At 37.4% G+C, this 15440-nt stretch overlaps 1 protein-coding gene across 1 annotated transcript in view; it reads right to left on the bottom strand.

The window, feature by feature from the left end:
• LOC140245421 (hyccin-like) overlaps nt 1–15440 on the bottom strand; it is a 78540-nt gene that overhangs the window by 43420 nt on the left and 19680 nt on the right. The window lies entirely within an intron of this gene.

Raw genomic sequence — 15440 nt, forward strand, 5'->3', positions numbered from 1 at the left:
TGGTTCAAACACTGTGTCTCATACAATAAAGTTGCAGAGCAACTGTGTACATGTAGTCTGCACAAACAGATTCCACACAGCTTCCGAGTCTATACACCTCTCTCACAATGAAAGAAAAATGTCAATAATGAAAAATGAAATGTATTTCCTGACATGAAGAAAGGCAACTATAAACTTGATTGCAATAAAAGAATCTTCTTAATCTTATATGAACGTGGCATTCAACCTTAGGTCCTGCCATCAGAGTTATGCAGCATGAGGATCCTAATCAGGCAACACAAATATTGCAGGCAGTTAAAATAATGACTTCATATTCAACCATTTACAACAACAAAAGGTGATCAGGGGAAAAAAAGACAACTTATTTGCAAACCATTTTGGTGTGCCAGAATAAAACCGGATTCAGCAATATCTGCTGTTGGCAGAACATATCAATCCAATTCATTTGGAACAAGAAACTCAAATGTGATATAAAGCATATCCTCAACAAGGGAATGCACATCATAATAATTTCAAGTCCTAAACGTGCTGGTTGTTTGAGCAAGTTTAAATTTTAGTGAACTATTTTACTTTGAAACCCAATTTGACAGTTATCAAGACATTGTCTCTTAACCAATTGAGGATGAGTCCCGAGTATACTCAGGCAGGTGTCTATGGGATGCGTGTTGTAGCAAAATCAAACCGTCTTCATTATATTTTAAAGAAGTGTACACCATAAAGCAAGGTATTTTCGAGGCATGAAATTTTCACGGTAATTGGAGCCGATGGCCTTTTTCACAGGAAGAAGTTTTCACAAATTACCAATGGCATTCAATAGTATAGGCATATGCATTTTTGCACACATTTTAATTTTGCGAATCTTGGCTCTCATGAAATTTGCGAAATTAAAACGCATGCAAACATTCCTGGTGTTACGGTACTCTTGTCCTCATTACAACACAATCTTTAGACTTCATGCCAGGCTTTTGATTAAGCTTGTTTACTTTCACCAAAACAAATCGAGCTGATCTGCATAGTGTGTACTTCAGTGCACACCATTGCAAAATTAACATCTCAAAAAAGGTCTGAATTTCACTGAGGTCAACAGGCAAAATAAGTACTGGTACCTAGGGGTCTAGTGGAGTGTAGGGGTACAAGTTGTATGGGGGGGGGGTGGAATATCAAGCCCTCCATCAAATGTTGGGAACTCGAAGGGGATGGGTTACATACATTGGAGAGGTGGGGACTTAATTAAAATGTCAGCCGAGTCCACACAGTCTGACAACTAGCTACGAGTTTATTCCCGACAAAGATTGATCCGGGACGGATCGCAGCAACGACAGGTCACGCAGACTTTTTCCCCAGAGGGAAAGGAGATAGTATTGCCGGCCACGCAGGAGCTCACGGCAGATGCAAGAAAGAAATAGAATTCAAAATCAAACTTCCATGAATTCCCTTAAGGTGAAAAATGAATACACCAAAAATTGGATATGAAGTATGAATACCACATACACATATAAATGTGTGTGTGTGTGTGTGTGTGTGTGTGTGTGTGTGTGTGTGTGTGTGTGTGTGTGTGTGTGTATCAAATGCTGACAAAAGTATGACATCCTTTCTATATTCTATACAGACTACACAAAGGAATGTGGTATATTCTAAATAATCTTGTACATAATATGCAGTTATTTACCTGCATGCTTCGTACAATGATTTCAACACTGAAACGAATCTTGATATATGAAATCTCCGGAGGCAGATACCGGTATTCTAGGCCAGGAGACTATCCATCTCAACCTAATATATAACATAAAAAAAAAAAAAAAAAACCTGACCCTTTTTTGCCATCAGTGAAGCTCCTATTAACACCAATCTTGCTGGGCAATCAGCTTCGGCAAGGTCTCTTCCGCCGTTATCAGTCCACGAAACATGGCTGATGCATTATGTATGACCACACATAACTCATCCAACACATGGGCAGCATCGCCGTGACTGCTAAAGAGAAGCACATCACATTCCGTAACTACTGGATTGATGAATAATTTTTGGAGCGCAGTATTGATAAATCAACCTTACTTCTTGTTGTTGTCTTTGTTCAGATCATAATCATCTTCTATCTCAGAAAAATCGGCTGAAAATATTTTTTTTAAATGGACATTTGTTCGAAAATCCAAATCCAAGTGTTTGAAATTATACAAATCTACCACCTCCAATGAATTTAGATATCAACTTGGGCAATTCAAAATTTAGACACTCGGGCCCAAATTCATGAAGGTGCAACAACTGAAACCATGGTTTAAACCAAGAACAATTTGTATGGAGCGCCAAGTGTTGCATGGCCTATTTCATAACGAAATCAGTTATTTCATCGACGAAATGACTGATTTCGTAACAAAATTGGCCATGCGACACTTGGCGCTTCATACAATCTGTCCATGGTTTAAACCATGGTTTCAATTGTACCATCTTCTTGAATTCGGGCCTTTAGGTCGCTATAAATGATGGATAATTGTTTTGGTATTGGAATTGATCTAAAATGTGTCAAAATGCCTACCTACACACTTGATTTTACCTCGAATTCAAAACCCACTTTCTCTGCACTGTTTATCTCATAATCATCTTTTCAATACTTTACATTGTAGGTGGATTTCTTAAAGGGGATGGCTAGTAACCGATCAGTGGGAATCAGTGGGAATGCTGACGGATGATTGTTCCAATCCCTGTGGGATTCATTTATGAGTACATTATATATCTACTGTTGTGTGAAAATTATTTGTTTCAGAACGGTCTCATATTCAAGTAATGTGCAGATTAATGCCCCTTCACTGACCAGGTACGCTAACCTGGAAACATTAAACTGCACATTACTTGAATATGAGACCATTCTGAAGCAAATAACTTTCACACAGCAATAGATATATAATGTACTCTTAAATGAATCCCACAAGGATTGGAACAATCATCCTCCAGCATTCCCACTGATTCCCACTGATCAGTTACTAGCCATCCCCTTTAAGATAGTGAGAAAAAAATTATGTATTATCAGGTGTACACTGTAAAACAAGGAATGTTCGCGTGCATTTTAATTTCGCGAATTTCGCGAGCGCAAAGATTCCCCAAATTAAAATGCACGCGAAAGTTCTTGTCTACACTACATTGTATATGCAATGAATGCCAGTGGCAGTTCGTGAAAATTTCATGCCGCAAAAACGACCGTCGGATCCAATTCGCGAAAAATTCACGCCGCGAATATATCATGTTTTACAGTAACTTACACCAAAGAAAAAAAAAAAGAATTGTGTTATGGAACCAAAACCAGAAAATTAAACCTTGGCAGCTTTTTCAGGCTTTCATTGGAACAGTTCACACAAGCATAAATCATGATAAAGAAAAATGAGGAAAAAAGACATTCTCCTCATGGCGAAACATCACATGGGGTAATTTGGTGTGTCAATGAAGACAAATGAGGTTCACCACATAAACATCTATCACCTCGCTAGTCACGAAATGATGATGTCGACCAGCCAACCATGGGGCTCGCTGACGGAGATAACTTGAGGTGAGCCCTCGGAAGTTGGCAGTAATTGCACTTTGCAACCACGATTAGCAATCTGCATTAATCATCTGGATTCATAGGCAGACGACGATCATTAATGCATCTCATCGTACCAGTCTGTCATATTCCCGCTCTGTTCCCGCCCATCCTCTCCATCTCTTTCTCCATCTATCTCTCGTTCTATCTTTCTATCTTTTTCCTTCTGTCTTGTCACCTTCACATTCTGTAATTGCTTCATAAAATCACCTCTGTGGTGAAACCTGAAACTCCCATCTCTCTGTGAGCTGTCCTCAGGATATTTAAGGACACGAGCGTGAGAGGCATCTGCCTGATGAACACCTCACTCCCTCCCTCTCTCTCTTCTCTCTCTTTCTTCTTTTCTTTCTCTCTCTGATTACTTCATCAAATCATCTTTCTCACACTCTCACCCTCTTTAAAGGGGGCAGTCCATCATATTTCACTTTGCATGAAAACAGAAAAATCACAGAAGTAGATCAGTGAAAAATATTGGGGAAAAGATCCGACACACACACACACAGTTATGAACTAATACAGTTAAGAGAGTACCAACAAATTGACAACCCTCTGTGATGCAGGTGTTAGGCAGCTCTCCATTCATTTTGTATACACAAGATTTCATGAATTTTAATTTTTTCTAAAATATTCTGGAACAGACAGTTCTTACTTATTGGCTGAAGAAGACATGCAAAAATGTATAATTACTCCCATCATATACCAAAAACAGATCTGTAGAAATTTATTTTCTCATGATAAGCAAAAAAAAAAGAAATTTTGTTAAAAAGGTACTTTCCGTGTACAAATGGAATGAAGAGCTGCTCAACATCTATGACACACATACTTGTAGCTTTGCAAATTTGTCTTGCTCCCTAAACTTTAACAATTCATATTTTTTGTGATTCTAACAACCCTGAATTGCAGGGTTTTTTTTTTTCATACATTTGAAAATCACTATTCAGCTCAGTCTCAGAAAAAGTTTGATAATACATGTATCTGAAATTGATCTACCGAATCATCAAAGCAGTATCTTTAAAACAAGTGCACAAAATAACAGTTGCTTTTGTTTTCAATAGAACGCAGAAGCCTTTCTAACCACACCTGCAAAATCATGAAATATAATCAAAGGCAACAACAAAAAAAAAAAAACTATATACTCATTTGTGAGAAAAAGAAAATCTCTTGAACAGAAAATGATAAGATTCTGATTTTTTTATTGGAAGCAATTGGTAAATAGCCTTTTGATTTAATAAAAAAAAAGCACACATGATTTCAGTGCTTTTTAGTAGTAGTGATATTAAAACTAGAAATGTCGCTATGGCGACTGATGCCTCCGCCATAATGCATGATTCTCCCAATAGGCGTATAGTACAATGTCTTCACAATGTGTGATCCATGACAGTTTCACATAATTGCCAAACATTGAAATGACATGTTTGTCAGAAATGTCTTGAACTGGGTTTGCTATAATTTTCTAAGAGTGCAGGTACACATATTTGGGGAATTTTGGGGAAGTTTATGCATTGAGTAATTTCCAAGGTATGAAGAAAGAGTGTGATGATGGTACAAAATAGATTTTTTTTTTTTGGGGGGGGGTGGGGGGGGCATTGAAACCTGGCCTTTGACCCTTAACCTTTGACCTTCTGGCTGGAAATTTCCCGGAGAATCTCCATTAGGTAATGCATGTATTAAGTTTTGAAACTAATAATACAAGCATTGCATATACTAGAGGGAAATAGTAAAATTTTGAGGAGTTGACCTTGACCTTTGACCCCTGACTATTGACCCATGACCCCTAAATTCCCTAGATAATCCCTGCCAGACAGTACATTCATATGTACCAAATTCCACGAAGATACATTGAACCATTTGCAAGAAAAGTGATATTGCAACATTTTCACCTAACCTTTGACCTTTTGATCTTTGACCTTATGACATGAAACTCTCTCTGGAGAATCTTTACACAGTAGTACATGTCCACACCAAGTTTCAAGAAAATACCTTTGGGCATTGCATAGATATGGGGGAAATTGCAACATTTGTAGCATTTGACCTTGACCTTTTGACCTTTGACCTCTTGCCAATGTCACTAAAATCTACTCAACTAATTGTCCCATCATACATCATCCTTGGACCAAGTTTGGTGAATGCTACTTCATCCAGTTTTGAGTTATCACGTAAACAGATAAATTTTAGGATTTGACCTTGATCTTTGACCTCTGTCCGATTTCACTTAAAAACTAATCAAGTAATTGTCCCATCATACATCATCCTCCAACAAAGTTTGGTGAAATTTGCTCCATCCAGTCTTGAGTTATCGTGTAAACGGATACAATTTCATGATTTGACCTTGACCTTTGACCTTTAGCCGATTTCACCCAAAATCTAATCAAATAATTGCCCCATCATACTTCATACTTGGACCAAGTTTGGTAAAATTCCAGTAAATATTACTCAAGTTATCGCGTAAACGAAAGCGGACGGACGTACGGACGTACGGACGTACGGACATACGGACGTACGTACGGACGGACGGACAACCCGAAAACATAATGCCTCCGGCACCACTTCGTGGCGGAGGCATAAAAATAATTGGTATACTTTAAATACTCATGCAGGTCCATGATTGTGTGGTTTTATCACTGCTATTACTTAAACACTGAATAATTAGTGCGAACTTACATTGATGAAGGGCATTTGGTCAGTTAGTTGTGATAGAAAAACAACTCAATAAAAGAAGTGAATAAGATTCTGACACTTCCCAACAATTCATGGCACTTTCTTTTTCCCTATCTCATCTACATCTGGTTGTTGACCTACAAGGAAAACGTGCTTGATGTAAGAATCATTATTTTGAACAAGAGTCTGATTTTTTTCTCAACAACTAATGGCATTTTCTTTTCCCCAACGTCGCCTACATTTGGTTGTTGACCTACGAGGAAAATGTGCTTGATGTAAGAATCATTATTTTGAATAAGAATTCTAACTCTTTCTCAACAACTAATGACATTTTCCTTTCCCCTACCTCACCTACATCTGGTTGTTGACTTGCGAGGAACACATACTTAATGCAAGAATCATAATTTTCAATAAGATTCCAACTCTGCTCAACAATTTACGGCACTTTCCATTTCCCTACCTCACTTACAACTGGTTGTTGACCTACGCGGGAAACATACTCGATGCAAAAAATCTTCCTTTTTTTTTGGATAAGATTCTGACTCTTTTCTTAACAATTCATGGCACTTTCCTTTCCCCTACCTCACTTACAAGTGGTTGTTGACCTATGAGGAAAACGGAAAGCGGAGGAGATCATGATGGATTCAAAACTGCTTCAAGGACACGAGAAATGCTAAACCTTACCTCTAACCTTTCCATCATTGTGAAAGTCACTATTCAGCCAGATCACTGCATCATCACAATACATCAGCGGTGAACACCACACCCATATATTACAATATTACATAAAAATACACTACCATGTCTGTCGGTTGCATTTCATATCAGTCTGAGCTAAACTACAATGCAAATTCTTGTGTCCATATACTTCAATCATAGTCCTTACATTGTATATTTTAGGTATAAACAAGAAACTTTTACTTGGTTAAATATGCAGACATGAGATGTCAATGGGGAAAAAAAATCAAAACAGGTTCATACTTTTTCTGCACTGACTTCGCTTAAAGAGAAAACTCATCAATATGATTTTCTATCATTTCTGCTTAACACTAGCTTTTACAAGATCTGTACATTTTGTAGTCTATATTTTCTGAAACAATCTCTTCAATAGATATTGCACAATTCACATCTAGTCTTAGATTTTTCACTGTTTAACCATGAAAGTCCTTCAGCAATGAAGCCTTTTGGAGTCACTGAGCTGAATATCTCAGAAATCGTGTTCTTAAAAGTTTCCTATGCTCAATTATGTATTGGTTATATCTTCTCTTTGCAGTTGCAAAAGCAGTAGTAACGTCAATCAACCATCAAATGATTCCATCTGTTAGCAGTTCCATCATAGATTTATGACATCCAAAAAAGACAAGCGAAAAAAAAAATACTTCTGTATTCTGTATCCATACACCATCTTAAGAATAGATATTATGTACTACAAGCTCATAGGAAATGAGCAAACCCTGAAGACAGTAAAGGTATCCAATTTATTCAATACTCTATACTAAAGTAACAGGTGCTCTTTTTTTTTTATATTTCCTACACTTGCAAAAGCCAGCGACAGCTCAATTTGATATTCATTCAAGATTTTACCAAAAAAAAAAAAAAAAAAGATTATCTGAAATGTCACTGCATATAAATAAAACTCTGGGATAATAAGTATTAAATATTGATGCATAACAATACATATCAATCAGTTTTATATATATCTCACTACAGAACCAAGGGACATAAGGCAATCAAAGAAAATTCTCCCTGCACTATCATCTATTACGCATAGTAAATATCAATACCATGCATCAACCAGCTCATGGTATTTTGAATCACATCAGTCACATGGATGATTTTGGGCTTTGCTTTGGTTTTCAAATGGAAAAATAAGAAATACTGTTTTGAAATCAATCAATGAATCATAGCTATAAATGGGGAAAAGAATGCAGGGCTCAAACTAACCTTTTTTTTTTTTTTTTTTTTTTTTTTTTGCTCTCTGGTGGCCCCTTCAGGTCACTAAAACCTTTAAATCTCAAAATTTTGGTGGCCCAAAAATGATAATTATGTTGTGGCCCAAAATCAAAGCAAATATAACAATTCATTTTGAATCTTAGGGTACACTTATCAATTCACTTCCGGCACAGAATCAAGGTTTCCAAGCAAGTTTTAGGGAATTTTGGGCAGCAGATAAACGGAAAGCTGTCTTGATTTTGTGGTTAAATTCACATTTCTGAAACACACACAAAAAGTGAGATCGCAAACGCAAAAAGCGTTTCAGTAGAGTTGACAATGCAAAGCTGTTTTGAAAGGCATTTATAGCTTGGACCTGTCCATGCCAACTACTGCTAATGGCTGGGCTTGCTTCACTCGCTCGTTAGAGCCATCATACAACGAGAGGGCCTTGACAAAAGGCTAGAGAGAAGGAGACTATGTTTGGCAACCACAAGATACGCTCATGTACTGTAAAACGAGGAATTTTCGCGTGCATTTTAATTTCGCAAATTTCGCGAGCGCCAAAATTCGCGAAATGTTTTACAGTATGTTATTTGCATGTGCTGAGCAATACTACATATACAGTTTCTTGGAAAGCTGTAAAACTTACAGTCCCCCCGCAACATGTGATCCTTTTAAAAAATTTTTACTGATTTTTTTTTTTTTCCTGTTAATAGGCGTGTCTTCATCAGCCCAAAGTTTCAAAATAGCGCGCTATTTTTTTTTTTTTTTTTTTTGGTTACGAAACTGGCCCTACGTCAAAATAGCGCACTATTTATGTGGTGAAGATGCAAACAGCATGCTATTTGATCAGGAAAATTTCCCCAAAAATCTTGTGCTAGTTCGTGAACTAGCGCGCTAATTTGAGTGTCTCCATCAGCCCAAAAATTTCTCGATCTCACCATACATTCCAGGTAGCACTGGCTGGTGCAAGCAATAGATGCTACGAACTATTCCCTTCATTTTGCTTCCCAGCAAAGGCCATCTAATTATCAGATGGATACGGTGTCCTGTAAACTGTCAATGTTGATACAATTTGCACATTAATGTGCCAACAGAATGGCAGAAAATAGAAAGCTCATTACATGTATTGTGTACATGATCCAGATCGAGTTCGAATGTTGCTAAACTATACCAAAACACTTGTCCATACCCATCTGTTATGTATTGTACATACGGTGATTCGGGAGATTTGCACAGGGAAATCCACTTTTGAAATTTCGGGCTTATTTCCCCAAGTGGGCTGTTTCGAGCTGATGAAGGCGCACATTTGCAATATCAGGCTATTTTCCCAAACCGCAAAATATCCCGCTAGTTTGAACTTCGGGCTGATGAAGACACACCTACTGACCCTTCCACCAACTGATCTCTCAAGTTTGTTTTGATTTTATCTACAGAATCTATCAGTATCAAAATCAAGGCAGGCAAGGAGTGAATCTGCACTTTAAAACCATAGGTCTGCCTTCACAAATCAGCATAAGTTTGTAAGAATTCCAAAAGTGGGGCCATTTTACTACTTTCAGGAAGTCAAGATTCATTTTCTCCTCCCGAGAGACGAGTTGCGCCACTGCTCGCTTTTCACCAAATACCATCCCATGAGACGTCGACTGCGTAAACTTCCTACACCGCTGACGCACGTTTCCATGGAGACGCATCAACGATTCGCATCGTCAACCGGCTAAACCTAACCCGCCCACTGTGGAGCTCAAACTGCACTCTCTCACCCGATTGAGTTACTGCCACTTTATGGAGATGTCAGGATGAAAACAGAAAGAAACAGAGGCAGAAAGGGAATTCATAATTTTATCAGTCTTGGGTTGAATCAGGGCAGCTGTGTTATAAGATACCTTGGTGCAAAAATGAAGCATGTCAAGCTGGTATGCACATTGCATAATGTGTAGTCGTAGACCACTGAAGATATCAAATACATAGGATGCTCACCAGGAACTATTCAAAAGAAATATTATTTCTCATCCCATGAAAATGACAAGGAATTGTACAGAATCTATATAGGCATGAGAAAAAAAAATTGGAAGGATTGATCACCATTTAAAATCGTCAAACAAGAATTACTACATACATCATGAATTCATTAATTAGGGATTTTACTTTTTGCCTATATGTAGAGCTGACTGATATTCACAAAATGTACCACTCACAAAATTGCTGCATCCTAAAACATGATTAGACTGATATTAGTCTAAATGAGTTTAAATGTCTAAGTCACTGACTTCATTTTGGAAAAGAGATAATATTCACTTTTTATTTCATCCTTCTTGTTCCTGATTACACATGTAACCACTCATGAAACTTAATGTCCCAATTCACAAATTATCATGCGTGAGAAATCTATAGTGTATACTGTTCAACGGAAGCCATCATTTCACTGTTTGCAGAATGCAGCATGGAGCTACATGTCTTTTAATAGCTCCATGAATGCACGAAGGGTGCATTTATGCTCAACTTTTCAAGGCCATAATCAGCATTTTGAAATATGACTAGTGTAAAACATGGTTGCCTCCCAACAATCAAACCTTGTTATAAAAAGCATTTCAAAATGCTGCTTTCAAATGTATGATTGTTGACAAAATAAACACTTATATAAAAATTCCTATGATTGCCATAAGCACACATGTACGTATGTTTGTGATATCAAACTACCGTAGACATGCTAAACACTTTAAATAGCCATTTGAAGTGTGAACAATGCACACACTCAATTCAGAACTTCTGAGAAAGTGCACGCCCCAGTTTGACCTGCCTGCTAAGGGCAACATAGCAGCTGCAAATGCTCTTTCTTGAATTTAAAAAAAAAAAATAATAATAATAATTTTTAAAAAATGAGCAGAAACAGTACCCCTGCGAATGGCATTTTGGATCAGCGTTTAGAATTGTTGCAGTGTTTCAAAACATTGATTCTGCCTTCGCTTTGAAAACTGAGCATAAACTCACCCTAAAGTTTGTCTGTTCCAAGTACATGTACTGGAGTATACTGCCCTCTCTGGGGCTTTCACATTTTCATTCTGTGGGTGTGTGTGTATGTTTGTGTGCAAAAGGTTGGTAGGAAATAACGACCTCAATGAGTTTCAGTGATCTATTCTCCAGAAACGTCATCTTTCAGGAGATGAGATCTACAGTGGGAGTGGAGCATGAAGCTGTGGGAAATCAGCCAAATACCACCTGACTCTCTCTAGTCTGGGCTAAAGGCTGCATCCCTTTACTATTTTCTTCTCCCTTGATACTGCGATGAGTGTGAAACTTCTTTTTTTTTTCTGCCAAAGCAAGTATCCCATAACAAATGTGTCTGATAAGATTTTAATTCTGACCTATCTATTCAACTTTTTTAAAAGATATCTCAATTGAAACAATTGTGAAATATATGCAACCTTAGTGCTAATTGTTACCAAACAATGAATTGCAGTTGAGTCATTATGATTCTGATATAATTGCTTTACACCTCTGGAAGAAAGACTAGCTCACTCTAGAGGGTGTGCAGCCATGTAATTTGTGGCACATAATGGAATAAACACACATAACTCTTCTCCTGCACCATCCATATTTCATACACACAGCTAAGGTTTTGAATTGTAACCATTCTGAGAATGATAAAATACTTAAGTCACAAATTCATTTTTTTTTTCTTGAAATTTCAAATGTGCACAGGCAGGCAGAAAGAGATAGATTTGGAGTACAGACACACAAATAATGACATGATTTGTCAAAATTCGCTTCCCATTGATGGTCCTTTCAAATACACTGTCATTAAATGGCATGTCTCTGCAGTATAATCTAGCTCATTGTGTCAATATGAATACAATTTGTATACTTCATCTCAAAAGTGAAGAGTTCACAAGCTTTTAATATGAATCATGCATGCAAAGCAAAGCAGCATTTTATTATTTTTTTTCCATACGGTTATTTCTTGTTTCTACCACGTTGGGCATGTACATTGTACAAGGTGTAGCCTTCCTTTGCCATTCTTTTTTTTTTTTTTTTTTTATAAACGCCAGATTCCAATTGATATGATTCGTGTTTGCCCCAAACTCCATTTGAAGATTGGATAGGTACCATACACATCACTTTGCCACCACTCAAGAGAATATCCAGGAGTTGGTGGTGGCATCCTCTGAAAAACTGCTCCTGATGGCATTAACAAGGTAAACACCAATCATTTTAGCATATGTGCATTCTGCTTCCAGATAAGTCTTAAAGGGACAGAACAGTTTTAAAGCTGACGTTTAAAAAAAATGAAAATATCAGATCATCTCCTCATTATGTTTGAAAAATAAATAAATAAATAAACACTGCCACCATGAGCATGGTTTGATAACCTACACAAGGAAGGAATTGCAAACTGCCTGGACCAGTGTCAGTCAAAATATTCATCCACATCTAATCTAGATGGTCAATGTCATTATAAGCAAAAAAAAACCCCACAAACAACAACAACAACAACAACAACAACAACAACAACCAAACAAACAACTGGCAAAGTTTTGCTGGAAGACCCCAAATCTATACTAACTAGAACTAGAATATTGATCTAGTTCCATCTGTTTCAATTAAAATAGAATCTACTATACCACATTATGCTGAGTGCTTACAATTTGATAAACTGATTTTCAAAGTGCTTCTTCTCGCTTCTTCAGGCCGAATCTCCATTTTTAAGATAATTGGAAGGTTTGCAGTTTCTAAGCTTTCTCTACCAATGAATTTTCATGAATGAGGGTGTATGCAACACGGATCTCTCCCCGCATCAGAGGCGGGGTGGTCCAGGGTGATCCGGGATGTCTATGTGACTGGGGCATTAGCACTTACGCTGTGACCCACTTCCCCCGAGTCCAAACAAGTCTGATCCACTGTAGTCAGTGGTCCGATCACAGTTCGGCTCATGATTCGGCTGAGGGGGATGACAGCTTTAGCAAACTTCTTTTGTGATGTCGTAATAAGAAGCACAATAATATGCACGCACCCTGGCATTACTACAGACTGCGCGATGCGCAGAAAAGACAACGAAGGCAACATTACTTAGCAACACCTACACACTTTACTCTTGACGACAGCTCAACTTCACCAATCTTCGTATTAATGCTAACGGTGATCGGCAGTATCATCAACAGCACCCTCTACACTACCGGGACTATGCGCCTTTAAACAGACAAAAAAAAAAAACACTTAATGTCCCGCCAACAAGGCATCTGGCTTAAAAAAGAAAAAGAAAAAAAAAGAACAGAAAGTAATGCACAAGATGTATGGTCAGAATGAAGATCTACAAACATGTACAGAAAATGCGTGATTTCCAACATACATCATTGAAGTTCATTTATCTGAATCAAATATGACAACATGATTATAATTGCAATCATGACACACACTTCGGAAATTCCTACAAAGAGAAGTATATTACCAAATGTAACTGTTCAAAACCACACTTTCTTACGTTCCGAAGCATTTCAATGGTAAACCAGTTTTTGACAGTCAAAGAAAAAAGTCCTCCCCCACCCCATCAAAAAGAAAGGCTGCAAAACAGTAAAGACACTGAGGCAGAAAAAAACAAAAAAGGTGATATAATAGACAGCATAATGAGTGAAACAAAATCTTTCTCGCTCCAATTTTCTGCTCGTCGTGCTTCATGATGTTCTCCTTCACTTCCTGGCTCTTAAAACACACTTGACCAGGTGAACATTTAAATGGTGCTTCGCTCAAAATCAATTTCTGTGTGCAGTCACAATGCATAAGCAGTCCACTACCACCATCGAGTCTTCCAATTTTTGCCACAAGCCATATAATGTTGTGTGTGTGTGTGTGTGGACATTCTTTCCATGTTTGTGTCTGTGCGTTTTGTTTGGTTTTGTTTTTTGTTTTGTTAAATGGTTTTGTGAGGTGGGGGGGGGGTTTCATGAAAACAGCAAAATGAGTCAAATTTTAGCAACAACTATGCTTTGGGCTTACAAAGATAGGAGAGTGATATCCTTTGCAATTGTGGTGTATTTCCTGTGCACCTACATGTAAAAGGAGGCAACCCTTTGATAGAACCAGTTTACAAATCACCCTGGTAGACAACAACAAAAACCTACACTGTATATAGAGGGAATTTGCAGTAAATTCACATTCACGGGGATTCGGTGAATTCAGGTATTAGAAGACCTCGTCACTGAAGTTTGAAATGATATTTCATGCCCATCCCTCCAAAACTTATGAATCTTTAATGGGATTGTATAGTTTTGGTTGGGGCATAACTTCAGGTTTCTAACATTTTTTCTGTGAGATAATGAATAGCCTCTTATGAAATGTGAAAGAGCATGTTATTCCAAGAGGCTTTCAATGTATATTTGATGAAAATTGGTTTTAAAATAGCTGAGATATATATATCCAAAAGAGAGTGCTCAATCCTAATAAAAGGTGGGACCTATCTTTTATTTGGCTTTGTTCTACTCTGTTTATGGATGTCTCAGCCATTCCAAAAACGATTTTCATCAAATAAACTTTGAATTCCTCTTAGAATGGTATGCTCTGTACTATTTCATCTGGTGGGTCCTTGGTATCTCACAAAAAGTTAAAAGCTCAATCCACATATCTACTAAAACTATACCATCCCTTTAAAGTTTTGGTTGAATCCATTTGCCATTTTCATCACTGAATAAGAAGACTATCAAAAAATCAACAAGCAAACAAATCATCTGGATGCAAAAGCACTTTAAATCTCCAGATTATGCATGCCTTAACAAAGACCAGAGCATGACTACAGACACCTGAGGTAAATTATTGTGAGCGGTGAAAAAATATAGAAGAATTCAAGCTCGAACCCAATGTCACATCAAGATGTACAGCTGTATATTGCAAGAATTAACTTTTTCATTCGCAAATTTATACACGAATTAAGGTTTTCACATCGAGTTGTAAAAATAGATTTTTAAAAGCTGTTAATTTTGGGCATGCGTGAGCAAGGGAAAACCTGGTAAAACCTACCTGGCATGGCATGGTTCCACATTTGACTAATTCTCACAGGTAAAATGTCCTGATCCTTAATGTTACCCTTTTGATACATGGATATCTAATGGAAAACAGTAGTCCTTACAACATTGTAGTACTTCTGATATTACAAGAAGCTTGCATACTATCAAGAGAGCCTGAAAATCATGCTACTTACACACAATTCAATGAGTGTGACCTCGAATGATAAAGAAATTCAGCTTCAGATTTACCTACAGATAGATCTCATGAACAAAACTCTGATCTC

This window comes from Diadema setosum, chromosome 22 (assembly GCF_964275005.1).
Source record: "Diadema setosum chromosome 22, eeDiaSeto1, whole genome shotgun sequence".
Taxonomy (NCBI): Eukaryota; Metazoa; Echinodermata; class Echinoidea; order Diadematoida; family Diadematidae; genus Diadema; species Diadema setosum.